Source organism: Rhinopithecus roxellana, chromosome 5 (genome assembly GCF_007565055.1).
Source record: "Rhinopithecus roxellana isolate Shanxi Qingling chromosome 5, ASM756505v1, whole genome shotgun sequence".
Taxonomy (NCBI): Eukaryota; Metazoa; Chordata; class Mammalia; order Primates; family Cercopithecidae; genus Rhinopithecus; species Rhinopithecus roxellana.
In genome coordinates, this window is record NC_044553.1 from 93,521,868 (window position 1) to 93,540,134 (window position 18,267).

Genomic DNA, 18,267 nt, shown 5'->3' on the forward strand with positions numbered 1-18,267 from the left:
ATTACCCTGGTTCCGTAGACTCACTAGACATGGGGGTGAAGGATTCCAGGCACCCTCAGCTATTAGTTGTCAGTGCCCAGCAGTGAAGAGATTTCTTCCTGTGATGGTTGGGGGGCTTAGAGGCAGCGCCTGATAAAACATCTAGTTTTCAGTTCATAGGGCTTTAAGAAAGCACAACTTATTTTAGAAACTTGTAGCCAGAAAAATTAGAATTTAATTTAAACTGTAGAAAATAATAAAAATTGAAAAACATTAGGCAAGACTAGAATTTAACCACAGGTGTGCTACAGTTTTTGAAACATAATTTTGTCTCTCCAGTTTCCCATTTATTAAAAGCCAAGTCATGGCAGGACTAGCTTGCTTTATTATACTTGGCTTAATTATTTGGATACAGTACACCAAGAACAATTATTTGTTACACAGGACTTTTTTTTTTGAGGTAGAGTCTCGCTCTGTTGCCCAGGCTGGAGTACAGTGGCACGATCTCAGCTCACTGCAAACTCCGCCTCCTGGGCTCATGCCATTTTCTTGCCTCAGCCTCCCAAGTAGCTGGGACTACAGGCACCCGCTACCACGCCTGGCAAATTTTTTGTATTTTTAGTAGAGACGGGGTTTCACTGTGTTAGCAAGGATGGTCTCGATCTCCTGACCTCGTGATCCGCCCGCCTCAGCCTCCCAAAGTGCTGGGATTACAGGTGTAAGACACTGTGCCCAGCCAACACAGGCCTTTTAAATTGGTATTGATATTTTTATCTGGCTCACCCCTTCATTTGGCCAACTCAGCCAAAATGCTTTGTGTTGGGAGCTAATAAATCACACCAAGGACCTATGTCCAAACAGTACAAGAGATATGGGGTAGATACCTGGAAAACGATGTGACTACACTATCATATTACAAGACATTGAATGGCATGCCACCCACTGGGTGCCAACGACCAGATATTTATTGGCTAGCTCCAAATGGGACATATTGGCTATGTGGCACTAACTTATGGCGGTGGTTACTTCCAGAGTGGTTAGGACAATGTTCCCCAGGTTATGCTTGGGCACAAGGATGAGTAATTCAGACCCTGCCAAAACCAGCAAACCTTTTTCATTTACAATCTAGTTGGACACATTTGGTACTCCAATGGTATGACCACTTAGCTTGAATCTTTGTACCACAGATAGGTATTGAAGATGTTATATGGCATATAGAGGCTTTAATGAATTATACCCAAAAGGTCCTGAATGATAGCTGCATGAGTATCTCCTCGCTAAACAAGGAAGTCATGCTTATGAGGAAAGTTGTGCTGCAAAACCGTATGGCTTTAGATAGACTGACAGCAGCACAAGGGAGGACCTGTGCCATCATAAAAACGGAATGTTGTGTTTATACTCCAGATGAATTGAAGAACATAACCTGACTTATGACTGATATGAAAACCCAGAAAACCCAGATACCTGTCAGATCCAAAAACCTCGTTAATCAACTGGTTGAGTCCCGGTGGGTTTGGATCCCGGGGAACTTGGTGGCAGAAGCTTATTGCTTATATTAGGAATAATAATTTGTGTTGTGTCCTGTTTTTGCTTACAGTGTTGTTATGGGGTGTGCCTGCAAATATGTCAACTGAAAGGACTAGGGTAATGATTCCCTAGAGAATTGCTCTAATTGAGAAGGCAGTAATATAGCCTAACCCAGCTTCCAGGCGTGATTTCCTTTTGTTGCTATAAATCTGGCCTAGATATTTTCTCTCTCTTTTTTTTTCCTTTCCTTTTTTACTTCCTTCCTCTCCCTGTTGTTTTTAATCTTCATGGGACATGACTTTCTAGGAATGAGCCTTCCTAGAGACTGGGGACCTGAACTGCTAGGAATAAACCATCCTAGCAGTAAGAAAGCAGCTTGAAAAAGGGAGGAAAAACCAACCAGAGGCCAGGAACTCGTATTCCTTTTACAATGCTTTCTCCAAAAGATTTTACAGAAAAAAGAAGGGAAATGTGAAAGGAAATTAAATTTTGGGACCCCAAACTCATTTAGCCAAAGGGAAGAAATCAAGCTGGGAACTGGGTCATGCAAACCAAAGGGGTCTTCCCCTTTGGTTTCTAAATAGGATGGCTACAAGATGAAAAGCTACACACTTCCCCTGTATTTTGCCCACAAGGAAATTCCCAGTGAGCTAAAATTTCATCATGGCAATGCCAACTGATAGCTTACAGGTGCAGTTACCCCTGGCCCACCAGACGTAAATGCATATCTGATTGTTCCCCCACCCCACTTTGTCTGTTATCTTACGTAAAATGCAGATTCCCCCATTTTTTCCTCTGCCCCTTTTATGTCATCTTATGTAAAAAATGCAAATTCACTGAGCCAGACAAAGGCATAAACGACTATTTGCCCCTACTTACCTCTTATATGACAATTGTGTACTTCTCAATATCCTGCCCTTTCCCCTTTAAATTTGGACACCTCAAAATTATCTTCAGAGAAAGGCATAGACTCGTCTCCCGGGCACGTCCTTAACTTTGGCAAATAAATCTAAAATGATTGAGACTTGTCCCATCATTTTTCTTGACACCCACTACAAATTCAATTGGGTTGAAAAACTTTTCTTTTAAAATCAAGTATCAGGTGAAAGTCTGCTACTCACATGAATTACCAGAAATAAATTAATTAATTTTACAAAAAAAAACTGAGAACTAGTGATATTAAGTGACTTAACCAAGATACAATGTCAGTTAGTGGCAAAATGAGTTTTTGAATCATACCATGCTATTGCTGTTAGGTTTTCTTAAAAGGGAAGGTGGGGGTTAAAGAAAGATGGGGGTGGGGGGGCTCTACAGCAACACAGGTATATTGCAAAAACCTGCAGAGATGGGGGAGCAGCTTAACGCCAGAGCCTACCGCCGTTCACAGGCTGGGGACTTACAGGGATGGGCAGGAGGGGTCTGGGCTGTGTGGTTCACTGCTCGGCAGGATATTGATAAGATGTTCCTATGATCAGGTGGTTTGGCCCTTTTTTCCGGTTGCAGGATATGATGGGGATGTTCCTTCAGTCGGGCCTTTGATTAGCAGGGTATGATAAGGATGTTCTTGTGTACTGTGGTCAGGTGGTTAGGCAGGATGTTTCTCACAGCCCAAACTGCCGTGGAATGTGTTACTTTGACCAAGGTCTGCAAAATGGTGGGGGGAATTACAAAATGGTGCAGTTTGGACTAACTGCCAAATGAAAGGGAATTTCATTTTGAAGCTAGAGAACTGGAAGGATAACTTGGGGGAAGAGGGTTCTTTGGAGAAAAGTGGGTTTGGGTCCAAGAGGAATCTACAAAGTTTAAAAATGGGAAGCTTTTGATAGCTAAGCCAGCATGAGGGGATTGGTATCCAGTACACTGTGACAAGTGAGAAAGTGTTTAAAAAACAAGGTCCTCACCATTGTGAAAGTGAAAACAACCTATAGTATGGAAGAAAATTTGTGCAAATCATATATATATACATATATGACTTATAACTGGACTATATAAAGAACTCTTACAATTTAATAATGAGAAGTCAAATAATCCAATCTTTAAAAAATGATCAAAGGATCTGAATAGACATTTCTTCAAAGATGATATACAAGCGGTTAATAAGCACAGAAAATATAAAATGATGCTCAACATCATTATTCATTAGAAAAACACAAATTGAAACCATAATTAGGTACCATTTCAAATCCTCTTGACTGGCTAAAATAAAAATAGCAGACAATAATAAGTATTGATGAGACTGTGGAGAAATCAGAACCCTCAAACATATCTGGCAGTTATGTAAAATGATACAGCTCCTTTGGAAAACAGTCTGGCAGTTCCTCAAAAGGTTAAATATAGAGTTACCATATAACCCAGTAATTCTACTCTCAGGTATACACCCAACAGAAATAAAAACATATATGTCTACACAAAAATCTGTACACAAAACATTCAAAGAAGAAATATTACTAACAGCCAAAAAAATGAAAACGACCCAAATGTCCATCAATGAATGGATAAAATGTGATATATCCACACAATAGAACTAGGCTATGAAAAGAAATGATGTACTCATACATTCTACAACACGGCTGAACCTTGAAAACACACTAAGTGAAAGCCCGTTACAAAAGGCCACATATTGTATTATCCTATCTTTGTGAAATGTCCAAAATAAGCAAATTTATGGGGACGGAAAAGAGATTAGTAATTGCTTATGGCTGGTGGGGTAAGGTTAATGGGGGAGAGAGGTGGTGACTGCTGAGGGTAAAGAGTTTCTTTTTGGGGAGATGAAAATGTTCTAAACTTGACTGTGGTAAGGGTTGCACAATTCTGTAAATGGGTGAACTCTACTGAATGTAAATTACATCTCAATAAAGCTCTTAAAAAGGAAAAAGGTTCCCCGATTGATATTTTCCACAGCAGTTAATAATTAGAAGGCAGCTCTTTAAGTAGGAAGTTTAGGAGTAGCCAACAGATGCTCCAAACAGTTAAATTCGTAAAAAGGCAACACCTGAACTGGATGCTATGCTAAAGGTTTGGGGATTTGGCGTGAGTGGCGGTGGATACCAAATAACATGAAGGATAGTCTTTGCCCTAACTGCAGGAATGATTTAATGAAGAAAACAAATACCTAAAAATAGTAAAAAATGAGTAAGTGAAAAATGATGGATACAGAGCAGATAACCAATTCAGCGGCATGAAAAACAACTTCCGATTCACGAGTAAATTCTGGTCCTGGACAGACAGGAGGTTGTGGGGACAGAGATCGAGATCAGTGGGGGAAGGAGCACTTCACGTTCAGGGGGCCATGAGTTGAACAATTCGGACAAAAGAGGTTTAGCTGGAGATAAGGCGTGAGAGTACAGTTCTATCTAAGGGACACAGCTCCGGGTGTGCCATTTTCCATTTCGTACGAGTCTCTTAGAAACAAAATGCTACAAATTCAACAGGCTAAAGTAGTCTTTCAAAGTAAAGTTAAAATCACACTGAATTACTATCTCTAATGACTGAGTTCATTAAGCGCAATAATTGCACTTACAGGTTTTGTAACTAAAAACGAAAAATGTGTTTCTTGTGGCAATGAATTCTCCAAAAACAACTTGGCTCTCCGCACAGGCTTGGACATTAAAGCGCCGAAGAAGTCCCAAGGTGCACATCGGACAACGAACGTACCTCAACTCAACCGAGGGAAGAGAAGACGCGAAGGCATCCCGGGGACTGCATTTTTGCAGGTAAACTCGGGCTAGGCGCTCCCGCCGGGAGGTTGGCTATTGCCCGAATGCGGAGGCAGAAAAGCTGCGGCGTCCGAAAAGCTGCGGCGTCCAAACAACGAGCTCACTATGGCCCCGCCCGGGCCAGCTCTCGGTTTCCATGGCTAACGTCAACTCCGGCGACCGCCACCCGGAGCTGAACAGAGCGCGTGCGCGCTCAGGACCTGGCCGGCGCCGGGCTGGCCTCGCTGCCCCGGTCTGTGCTCGCTCCGGAGGCGGGCCCTGTCGTACAGCAGGCTTGGCCTAAAGGAAGCCGGGAAATAGCGCGCTTCGTTCGCGCCAAGCTTAGGCCAACATTTGCCTGGCCAGGGATGACGGGAGTTGCTCATGCTCTGGTCTGGCACTGGGCCTAGGAGAAGCACGAGCGGCGAGAGCGGGGACGCCCTGAACTTTCCCCTAGGCCGGGCCTTTACGCAGAAGCGTCATTGCCCTGGTGACGTGACGTCCTTCCTCAGGATTGTGCGCCGGGGTGGGGAAACAGATGTACAACCGCCATTTTGCGCATCAATTCACCAGAGGTCGGGTCAGGTTGTCTTAACGCAGGCAGAGGGGTGTGGCAGGGCTCCAACCGCTCGGGGTCCCGCGACTTCCATTAATGAATTCGCACACTGGCCGTCACCACTCAACACGCCGACGGTAATGAATGTTTTTTGAGTGATACTTCATGCAACCTATTCGGCTTGGACGATTGGGGGACTGCATATACGTGATCGCTATCGCCTCAGTTTGTGGCCGCGTTTTAAAATACAAGGCACCAACATGTCCATCATAGAAACGTGTTATTAAGATATTAGTAAAACAAGGCAGAGTTCCGGCGTTCCAATTAAAAGGCCGTGGCTGATTCTTATTAGTGTGGCGGGAATCTTTACAGCCTGGCCGCAAAGACCCCAATTAAGGCTAGTTAAAAAGTTATCCCTATATCCAGGGCTCACCTCCCCCATTCTCCACGAAATATGAGCCCCCTCCCCCCCCACCAAGTTCTGGAAGCGTTCCAGATTGCCAACTGGGAGTCTTCAACACGGCCCCGGAGAGCATTAACAATAATTGGTCTCAGCTGATTTAGAGGCTCCTGTAAGGGAACTTTGAAGCTAACGTGTGGGTATCAAGTTACCCGCAACTCCCCCATGTGATTGGTTAGATACTGTAGCAGTTCTGCACACTTCAGAGTCCAAGATGACTTGTGGACTGTTTTGTTTGGATCCCCATTCCTCAAAACTGTAAATGCGGCCTAAATTTTTTTTTTTTTTTTTTTTTTAATTCTTGGCTCTTGGCTATCCTGGAAATGATGACTTTGTATTTAAGTATTTAGGTTTTCAGATCATAATAGAAAAATAATTACTGTGTGAATATTAAAAGAAAGCCAAAGTTGTATTTATTTATTTATTTTTAAGATACTCTGTCCAGAGGAAAAGTGTAGTTTGTTGAAAGCGTGTGGAAGAAAACCCCGGATATACATATACTTGTCTTCAAGGACCTAATTTGCAGGTAGACCCTTTCGCAGTTTGGTGTCTTCACGATTTGATAGAATATGGGAAAATGTGCTGTTGGTCCATCCGTAGTTTTTCTCATTGATGCTCACTTATTGCGGGTCAGAGTGCCACATGAAGCATCTTGGAAGCACCAGTTACCACTAAGAAGTCTGTTTCATGTGGTTAAGAGTAGAGGCTCCAGAGTCAGGAACTCTGGGTTGAAACCCTGGCACCACTGCTCACTACTTGTGTGATCTTGAGGTTATGTGATTTCTCTAGTGCTCAGTTTCCCCATATCTTGTAAAATAAGGCAAACAATAGAACTTAACCCACAATGACAAACCCAATTTGTCATTGGATTAAATCAAATAACTGTAAATTGCTTAGCAGGGTAAATGGCACAGCATAAATGCTTAGTAAGGATGACCTATTATCTTTATGTAGAGGGTGTATTTATGCTTGTTCTTGTCATGGCCTTTGCGTATGACCCAACCAGAATTAACATGTTTATTGTTGAAATATCTGCTGTTTTTCAAATATATTTGAACATCACACTTTCTTAGAATAAGATTAGTAGAGCATATGGTACAAGCCCTTTGGTTAGCTGTGTATAAAATATTCATTCAGCATTTATTGAAATAGTGAAGGGAATAGTGGTTCCTATTTGTCAGGAACTACACTAATTGCTATAGATATAAAGTCAAATAAAACATGATCCTTAAGGAATTTACCAAAATGTAACTTGGACATCAAGGATATAACTTGAACAACAAGGACATCAGTAATTACAGTGTGTGTGATAAACAGGTATGCGCTGAGGTTCAGAAACAAAGTGGGACACATAATTGTGGGGAAATTAAGGATGGTTGCAATCCAGTTTTAAAGGGTGAGTAGACAGCTGGGCCAGGTGTGGTGGCTCATGCCTGCAATCCTAGCACTTTGGGAGGCTGAGGTAGGAGGATCACTTGAGCCTAGGAGTTCGAGGCCAGCCTGGGCAACATGGTGAAACCCTGTCTCTACAAAAGATACAAAAAATTAGCTGGATGTGGTTGTATGCGCCTGTGGTCCCAGCTATTCTGAGGCTGAGGTAAGAGGTTGTTGCAGTGAGCCGAAATCGCCCCACTGCATTCCAATCTGGACAACAGAGTGAGATCTTGTCTCAAAAAAAAAAAAAAAAAAAAAAAAAAAAAAAAAAAAAAAAAAAAATTAGCTGGGAGAAGAGATATTCCAGGTAGAGGAACATTTATTCTTTAATTCATTCAACACATTTAGAGCATACATAGAATCAGTACTTTGTGTACCTAGTTTAATCTTAACCTCATGAGGTAGCTTATTATTATTTCAACTGTAAGGAATCTGAGCTTGAGAAAAGTAAAATAAGTGATGACATCTGGAGTTGAGTCCATATCTGTATGTCTTCAGAGTTCATATATTTTTTCCTGCCCTGCGATTCACATAAAATGAAACAAATTGTGAAAAATCTGGAACTGCTGCTTCAGCCAGAGAAGATGTTTAGCCAGGCATTATCATGACATACATGTTATTGTGTAATGGTAATGCCCGTTTTCAGTTCATACCCAAGTTACTTCTCTTGCTAAAAATAAAACAAAAACAAAACCCACCCCATAAATCCTCACTCTGCCCTGTTCCCAGAGACCACTGGCCAGAAGTCTCTGAAAATAATCAGAGCTGCAGCAGTAAGTATGGGCTAAAGGGGAGGCAAAATCAGGCCCACAGTTCCGGGTGCCTTTGAAGAAGCATAGGAGGAATAATAGCTTTGGGAAGAAAGATAATGAATCTACTTTGAGACCTGTGTGTAAGGGGTTGATGGGATATTCAGGTGCCTATGACCAGTTGGAAATACAGAATAGGACCTATATTACATATTGACCTTGGGAGAGAAGTTAAGACATAGAATATTCTATAATTTTTTTTAAAAAAGATAGTTGCAGTAATAAGATTGGAAAAGAATGCCAAGGTTTATATCTTAATGGGACAAGAAGAAAACTGAAGAAGAAAAGGACTATAAAATAAAAAGATTAAAGGACTATAAAATAAAAAGATTGACTTATATGGCTTGTTGAAAGTCACTGCATCATAGATCATGATATGCATCAAAGATCATGTGAAAGGGCATGTGGTGGGTAGAAATTTTAGAGTGTCTCAGCATGTTCGTGAGATTTGGGTTGGGCAAGTTATGAGTTATGAGAATATTGAAGACAGAAAGTACCCAATAGTTAATTACAATGTTTCATATTGAAATTTCCTTTAATATAGAAACTTTCATATCCCATAAACATTAATAAATAGAACCATCAAATAAACAATATATAATGTAATCATAGCTTTGCCATTGGTTGGTCTCAAGCTTTAAGATACAATATATGTCTTTTAAATTCCAGTACTGAAAAATTTGCAGTAATTACTGATGGGGAGTGTATGATAAAGATAGTTTCAAATTTTGGTTATGATAAAGAATTTTTAGTTTTCCTGTATAGCTCTTAAATTTCACTATTATTCCACATCAATAACTTCACAGATGAGACTTCATTTTAGAGGTGTTCCAGTTGATACTATTTTGGAACGTTGTAACTACTGGAAACTTATAAAAACACAGGTACACAGTAGAATTATTAGTAGACTGGAAATCAGTAAATTGGAATATTTAAAAAGCGAGACTTTAATTTTTAAAATTATGTTACAATTTGTAAAAATTTTAACTTCACCGAAAGATCAAATTTTAATGGTAACAAAACTGTAAACATCTGTCATGCCAGACCCCATTCACTTCAGTATGGATGGCACCAGGTTCAAGAGGCCAAATAGAGACCCAGAGCCAGCAAATGAGATACTGGGTTTATTGAAGGGAACTTACGTACAGAACAGTACAGTGGCAGTGGGCTGGACAGGAGAAGTGCCACCATGTGCAGAAAGCATGCAGTTTAGATAGTGCTTGCACTTAACACCCTCCCCCTAGCAACCTCCATCTGGCAACCTTCATTTGACCCAAAACAAAGGACCTCAATCTTCTGTAAGGCCCACGTTCCACAGGGTGGGATGGGGCTCAGATGTTCTCATAGATAAGGATGAATCTCTGGGTTGGCCATGATGGGAAGACCGAACCTACATTGAGGTATGTCTGCCATACAGGGTCATTCTCAGGATATGTTTATGTTTTGCTGTCTGGTGTGTCTGCCATACACCATCCACAGGCATACTTAACAATTTGATTCTACAAAAATTAGATTACACACATCTGAATTAAGTACAATCATTCTCCTTTATTTTTGCAAACATTATTGATAGTTGATGATGCAGATTTCATAGTCTTTCTCCCAGCATTTTACACTAGATTGGAGCGTCAGTTAACTTACTGACAGTAACCAAGGATATGATGCCTTATTAATTTCTAAAGCTATAACTGAAGTTAGCAACCTCAAGTAGATGCCCCTTTCTTGGCATTTGCCTGCCAAGTTCTCCGTTTGTAAATGTACTAACCATTTAGAATTTTGTGAATATTATCTTCACTTTCCTTTTGAATGAATATGTAAATGGAAGTGCCATGTGCAAGTTAACTGAGAGAATTTCTACTGAGTAGGAAAGTTATGATTACATAAGAATAGGGGGGCAAAGTTAGGTGTAATTTGCCTAATGTTGGAGGAAAGCCTGTTGACCCCTCTGTAATCTTTCCAGCCTCATTATACTGTTGAGTGGAAAAGTCCACATTTGTTACAATTACTTCCTGCAGTTTACATTGTGATGCTCTCTTTAGGTTAATATATTTTAAAACACAAAAACTAGAGGTTACTCATATTAAATAATTATCTATGGGAAATGAAACCACATTTAGCAAATACAGTTTATGCATAAAATAACAAAAACCAGTTTTAGTGGGATGGTAGATTAGAGGTACATTTTTGAAACTTAGCTTGGCTGTGTTTAACAAAATTTAAAATGCAGTTCCCCTTGACACAGAATTTCATTTAAATGTATTGAACCTATTCCTTATTGAAGACTGTTCTGTGTTTTTGCTATTACAGGTGTTTGTACTAGAAAATTTATAATATCAAAAAAGCACAAAACAGTCTTCAATAGGGGACTGGTTAAATAGATTATGTAAAAAGGAGATATATTGGCATGTACATCTATGCAAAGATGTCCAACTTACATTAATTAAAACAATTAAAAATTATGATTTGCATGGTATGATTTTATGTTAAACTGGATGTAAACATGAGCATGTTTTATATATGCATATTTCTGAAGGACACATAAGAAACAACAGACTTTAACCTCAAGAGATTAACTGGGATTTGACCGGAGGGGGAACTTTCACATTTTACCTTATACTCTTTTGTGCTGTTAATACATTTTAAAATAATATATATTATTTTATAATCTTTAAATAATAAAAAAATTAAAAACAAAAGCATTAAATTGGCTGCAATACTCCTACCCTCCAAAAAACTCACCAAGCCGTTAAGTGATTTAGCCACTGTATAACCAGTATAGAGGTGTAGTGGATTTTTGTTTTTATAATAGTACCTTTATCCAGAATATATTTGGAAAAATTGTTGTTTTTCTGAATAAAGAAATTAAAGTATTGATGCTTTCATAGGAAGAGAAGTGCCATATTATTTTTTAGAGTTGTATTACAGTTGAAAATTACTGTAATTTATTTGGTATATTGGTAAATTTTGAGCTTTGATAGACAGTGGGATACTAGACTACTGTAGTATTAGATTAATAGGTCATCTTTTGAAATCTTTAAAATTAGTTCATTTTATATAGTAAATGAGAACATTTACTGAATTTATGTATACATTCTGAAGCTTATTTGATTTTTTCAAATGTTGTCTGTAAAATATAAATTTTAGCATATGTGTCAGAATATATTAGTGTATATATACAGATATGTATATCTACAAAAATTTGTACATATGTAAAGTATGTGTTATATATAACATGCAAAATAAAATACACTCTATTTTGTTGAATCAGCAATGACTAAGTATTACTGTAGGAAATTTTTAGATGTGGTTTGTTTTTAACAGTATAGTTTTGAAGTGTAATCATTTTAATAACATTTATGCTGGTACTTTAAAATATTTTTATTTTACCAGAGCTGTGTTTTAGACTCTTAGTTTAAATTAAAACCAATATATAGAAATAAATATTAGAATAATTATTAATCCCATGGAATTTAAAAAATTCTGTTATTTATGAATTCCAAACCAAATATCTTGATTCATGTTTTTATTACATATCAGTTTTACTCCTATAAGACTTTGTAATTGGTAGAAAATTCATACACATTTAAAGAGCAGTATGCACAAAAGAGATGCATATACTTGTAGAGATAACCATGTAGTAAGAAACAATGGATTGTTTTTATTTGTGACTTCTATATAAAACTAGCCTATGGATTATTTTCCCTGTGAATTTTTTTCCCTGATAATTTTTCTCCTGACATCATAATAATGAAAATAATAAAATTTTAGAGGCAAGCTTTAAGAGCATGTATGCCCTGCCTAATACAGCTAATAAAACCAAAAAACTTACCTATATTATGTACTGCAAAAATTCAATAACAGTTTTTTTATTTTGAGTGGTCAAATTCGTGTAGAAGCATACAGCCTGAATTGCACAATTCAGTATCCCTGGGCAACTTGTTTCTGTATCATTCATATTCCCAAATGTACTCTGGGCTATAAGAGTGGGCTGTGAAAACCTAAAAGTTGTATTTACTCTTATGAAAAGACTTCCTTTTTTTATGTTTGCCTTCTTTCCCCATGTACAAATTCTTTAAAAATATAGTACATCTTAAAAGTACTAACCTGAATATAGTGTGGACTCTTCTAGAATTTTTATTCCACTTTCTTCTGATGCACAGAATGAATAGTATTTGCTTTATGAGTCAGTAAACAATCTTTAAGAACAAGGAAGGCCTGAAGCCCATTTCCCCTCCTTTTGATTATATCCAAATACCCCATCCACTGATGCCTCCTTCCAAAGTCAATGGAGTGATTCCTTCCTTTCAGAAGCAAAAGCAGCCCTACTTGAGAACACTCTGAAATACGTTGTCCTCTTTGCATGATCTCCATTTATTAGACCAGTTATTTTCCTCATTCCTTATCAAAGCATGAACTCAATAACTGATTAAGAAAACAGTGTTCTTAGCATGAAAGAAAAAGATAATGATATTCATAAGGTGATGGAAAGCATATTTAACAAGAAATAATGAGATCTGAATTACCATTTGAGCTCTGCAAGAAACTTGATAATTTTCTTTTCGGCAAGTCAGTCTCTAGGTTTCCTTTTCTCCTCAGTGATATTAAGGATCAGTCTGTCTCTAAATTTTCATATAACTGTATATTTCTACTTCTATATTATTTTTCTGTTAGTTTTATCATGCTATTGGTGGAAATAAAGATAGTCTATACAATTTTATTTTTTATGCAAATACATTTTTAAAAGTGCGTAAATTTTTAAAATAACATAAACATAAGAGTGAGCTTTATGCTAAGCAGACCTAAACAAAACATGATTATCATTAGAAAACTAACTCTGTTTACTTCAGTATTGACCGCTTTTCTTGGGACAGTGATTTCTGTGAATATTAGCATCAGGTAATGTGTCACCTTAATCAGTATTCATTAAGTACCAACAGTTTACCTTCTGAGGGCTCTTTCTTTAAGGTCAGTTAAGTAAAAATGTTAAAGCCAGTTATTATGAGGATTTCTGCCATGTAATAGTCAAATTATTTTATACTTTGCCTCTTTTTGATTAAAAGTAGTAGTCAAAGATGTTGAAGCCCTCAAAGGTGATTTTGAACATGAAGTGCTGGAGCTACCCAGGCAGCAATCAGAAACAATTAGGAAAAATGTACCAAATGCTTCGTTCTTTCTCTAGGCTGCATGGCAAATTACATTTAATATTTCAGGCTTGTTGCATTTTAAAATAAGGCCTCCAACTAAGCAATTTTCAAGACAACTCCAATCAAAAGATATTTCTTAAAATTTTCTTACTGCTGTAGAAATGAAAAGAGTGATTGTCTATGTTGATTAGCCTTGAAGATTGCTTTGGGAAAAATTTGATAATTCTAGTACCATTACCATTATAATTTACAATCTGTAAAGAATTGAATACTACATTGACTACCAGGATAGTTTAAGGCTTCCTTTTTATCTCCTAATTTTATTCTACTACCTTAACATAAAGAAATCCTTGTAATATGTATTTAATGCATATATAATTTATTTTTGTCATGATTCTTAAAAATTATTCTCAATTAGATCAAATAAAAATCAGCCATAGAGCATAATAAATATGCCTGAAATATTTATTGATGCCTACTATGTGCCAAATTTTGTGCTAATCAATTTGGCAGATAGAGATGAAAAAGAAAGATTTAACTTCAAAGAGCTTTCAGCTTAATGGGTAGGAAATTCACAATAAAAAGAAATGAACAAAATAAGAAAAATTTTTGCATTTCAGTTATGATGAGCTGAGTATGGCTGATACAATTTCATTTTCTTATACCAAATGCTAAATAGAGGTTACAGTTACCTGATATGGCAAAACCTAGCAAGTTAGGAAAGTGCTCCCATAATAATGCTTTTATGCTTAGAAAGAAAAATTATAATGGAATGAAATTACATTACACTTGGCAATGTATAGAAAAATGTTTAAATACCAAGAAAGACCTTTATTCTGGCAAGGAGATTCATTTCTTATGGACTTTCTGATTCAAAGACCAAGTTTTTAATTATTTTAAACAGTTTTAAAATAGCTAAAACGTACCAGCTGTCTTAAACTAGAAAACAAAATAAGATTCAGTGATAGTGAGGATTCAGTAACATGGCATTCTCATTTATTCACTCATGAACTCAATTAGCGAACATTTATTGTGTGTTTACTAGGTGATAGACAATTTGTTAGAGGACTAGTGATAAAAGAGTACCAGTATCTCTTGTTATGGGCCCCACTGGTGAGAGTGCTGAAGTAATACACATCTATATGATCACTTTGAAAATAAATGTATTCATATTTATCAGCAACTCTAAAAATGTGCATACTTTTAACCGATTAATACTTTTCTGTGCAAAGGATTCAAAAGAAAAGATTAATGTACATATGTATTTATTGCATATTTCTAATATTAGAAAATTGGAAGCAACTTGAATGTTCTATAGTTCAGTGATTAAGAAAATTATAGTATTTCCCCTTGGTTGACTATAACATAAACATTAGGATGATAATTATAAGGGCTTTGTAATGCCATGGAAAATGCTAAGATACATAATATGAAGAAAATCCAAATTTTATAAACTTAAAATTCTATGAAAATATACAAATAACAAAACTTGGAATTTTACAAAATGATAGTTGTATTTGCATGGAGGTGTTCCAGATGATCATCTCATTGTTGAAATATCATGTACTATTTAACAATGGTTAATACACAGGCTCTTGCTCTGTTGCCCAGGCTGGAGTGCAGTGGTGGGATGCTCACTGCAGCCTTGACCTCCTGGGCTCAAGCAGTCCTCCCACCACAGCTTTCCAAAGTCCTGGTATTATAGGCATGAGCCACTGTGCTCAGCCCTGGATGAACCTTGACAACATTATTCTAAGTGAAATAAGGTATTCACAAAATTATTGTACAAATATTGTATGATTACACTTATATGATGTATCTAGAGTAGTCAGATACATAAAGATGGAAATTAAAATGGTGGTTTCCAGGGACTTGGGGGAGGAAGGATGGGGAGTTATTGTTTGATGGATACAGAATCTCAGTTTTGCAAGATAAAAAGAGGCCTGGAGATGGGTAATAGTGATGGTTGCATATCACTGTGAATGTACTAAATGCCACTAAACCATACACTTAAAAATAGTGAAGATGGTAAATTTTATGTGTATTTTACTACAATTTGAAAAATAAAGGTTAAAATGGTAGATTTTATGTTTAGTGTATTTTGCTATAATAAAAAAATTTTTTAAAGTAGTTCAGAAGCTGTGGATGAATTTCTATATATGTATCAGAAGTTGAAAAGGGGACAGTTTATAGAGTAAGAGTATAATAATAGTACAATGAAAAAAAAAGAAATGCATAAGGCAGTTTCTAAAAGAATTCCAAAGATAAATATCACCAAATTATATTCTGTGTTAAACTGAAATGCGTGATTTGAAATGTTTTGCGCAAGTATTTCTCCTGCCTTTTTTTGTCTAAGCTCATGACCATAGATGGTAGCAGAAAATGTGTTGTTAGACTGAAATGAACTTTGAATGTTGTCACAATTTTAGAGGTGAAAGAGATACTTGCTATATTAGACTTCTCTAGAGGGCCAGGACTAATAGGATAGATGTATATATAAAGCGGAGTTTATTAAGGAGCATTGACTCACAAGATCACAAGGTGAAATCCCACAATAGGCCATCTGCAAGCTGAGGGGCAAGGAAGCCAGTCCAAGTCCCAAAACCTCAAAAGTAGGGAAGCCGACAGTGCAGTCTTCAGTCTGTGGCCGAAGGTGTAAGTCTAAGAGTCCAAAAGCTGAAGAAGTTGGAGTCCAATGTTTGAGGGCAGGAAGCATCCAGCACAGGAGAGAGACAAAGGCTGAAAGACTCCACCAGTCTAGCCACGCTGGCAGCTTATTAGATGGTGGCCACCCAGATTGAGGGTGAGTCTACCTCTCCCAGTCCACTGATTCAAATGTTAGTCTCCTTTGGCAACACCCTCCTGGACACACCCAAGAACGATACTTTGCATCCTTCAATCCAATTAAGTTGACAGTATTCACCACCACACTTGCTTTAGAGGTAAGACACCACAGGTTCAGATAAATTAAGATTATATGGATACGTAGTGAGAGATCTGTCCTAGAATGGATCCTTTGACTTTTATTACAGTATTATTTAGGCTTTGTATTAAGCAGGCTAGATTCTAATCTTTTAAAAAATAATGAAACATTCAATTATTTCTTTATTAGGAAATTCCTATATTTTTTAATTTAAAAAATTTATTTCAATAGTTTTGGGGGTAAAGGTAGTTTTGTTACATGGATAAGTTCTTTAGTGGTAAAGGAAATTCTTAAACATGAATTTCCTGTAGTATAGTTTACAGCTATGTCTTTTACTCATGCTTTTGATGTTTTTTATATTCTCAAGGAATTGTTGACTTCACAGCTCTCTTCTCAAAGCATTGTTCCTTTGATTCTAAGAGAGGTTGCATTGTCTTAGCTTTTAAAAATAATCTACATTATGAATTGTTGTTCAAATATCTTTCCTATCCCACTCTTATCTTGAACTGTATTTCTTCAAATATTTGTAATTGTGGGACTCAAATGATACTGACCTTATTATCTCCTAGATCTTATGCATTGCACAAAGTGAGAATACTTGGTTGCAAGTGACCGAAATTCAACTCCTCCAAAAAGGATTTATTGGTTCATGTAATTGCGAAGTGCAAGAGTGCATCTTAAGGCAAGACTGCATCTGGAGACTCAAATACTGCTGTCAAGACTGTCTCTCCAACTCTTTGTTTGCATTGCTTTATTCTTCTAGAGTCTCTCCTAGTGGCTGACAAATGGCTGCCAAACTCAAATCTCCCAGTTAAGCAATCGCAATGGAGGAAATAAACCAAATAACTCTCTACCGATGTCCATATCTCAATTTCAGGTTCTGTGTGCATGCTCCTATGATTAGCAGCCCCAGCACTAATGCATAGAGGAGATATTTCCCAAAGGATTCTGAAGAAAGCGGGGTGGGAACATTAGGCAGAAAAGAACAATTCCCATAGTCTATTGTACCAATGTTTCCCCACTTCATAGTGAAGCAACTTTTTAAAACATTCTGGATACATTACAAATCAATGTTTCTGTCCATTTAAAATCATTTAATGCACTACATGTTTGTCTCTTTTTGGCTGTGCAACATTTGAATCCCTGTCCTTTCTGGAATTTGCCACTGTGAGAGCCTTAGTGGGAAGGCAGGCCACATCCCCCATCACAGATGTTAAATAATACATATGCTTTTATTTATTTTTTTGCTGTGAATGTATTATTATTGTTATATTTCTTATTATACTTTAGTTCTGGTGCAGGTTTCTTATATAGGTATCCATGTGCCATGGTGGTTTGTTGCACCCATCAACCCATCATCTACATTAGATATTTCTCCTAATGCTATCCCTCCCCTTGCCCCCCACCCCACAACAGGCCCCAGTGTGTGATACTTCCCTCCCTGTGTCCATGTGTTCTTATTATTCAGTGCCAACTTATGAGTGAGAAAATATAGTGTTTGGTTTTCTGTTCCTGTGTAAGTTTGCTGAAAAGGATGGTTTCCAGTTTCATCCATGTCTTTGCAAAGGACATGAACACATCCTTTTTTAAGACTGCATAGTATTCCATGGTATACATGTGCCACATTTTCTTTATCAAGTCTGTCAGTGATGGACATTTGGGTTGGTTCCAAGTCTTTGCTATTGTGAACAGTGCTGCAGTAAACATACATGTGCATGTGTCTTTATAACAGAATGATTT

General features: G+C 37.4%; 1 protein-coding gene and 1 long non-coding RNA gene across 2 annotated transcripts in view; one reads left to right on the plus strand and one right to left on the minus strand.

Annotated features, from left to right (window-relative positions):
* PCNX4 (pecanex 4) overlaps positions 1–5,762 on the minus strand; it is a 43,236-nt gene extending 37,474 nt beyond the window's left edge. Inside the window, 1 exon segment of the mRNA XM_030931689.1 lies at positions 5,161–5,762. The gene's annotated coding sequence lies outside the window, so the exon portion shown is untranslated.
* Positions 5,763–5,771: 9 nt separating this feature from the next.
* Positions 5,772–17,556, plus strand: LOC115897737. The gene is made up of 3 exons (XR_004057515.1): positions 5,772–5,894; positions 6,650–6,743; positions 17,097–17,556. It is a non-coding gene; the product is annotated as an uncharacterized LOC115897737 (long non-coding RNA).
* The last annotated feature ends 711 nt before the right edge of the window (positions 17,557–18,267 follow it).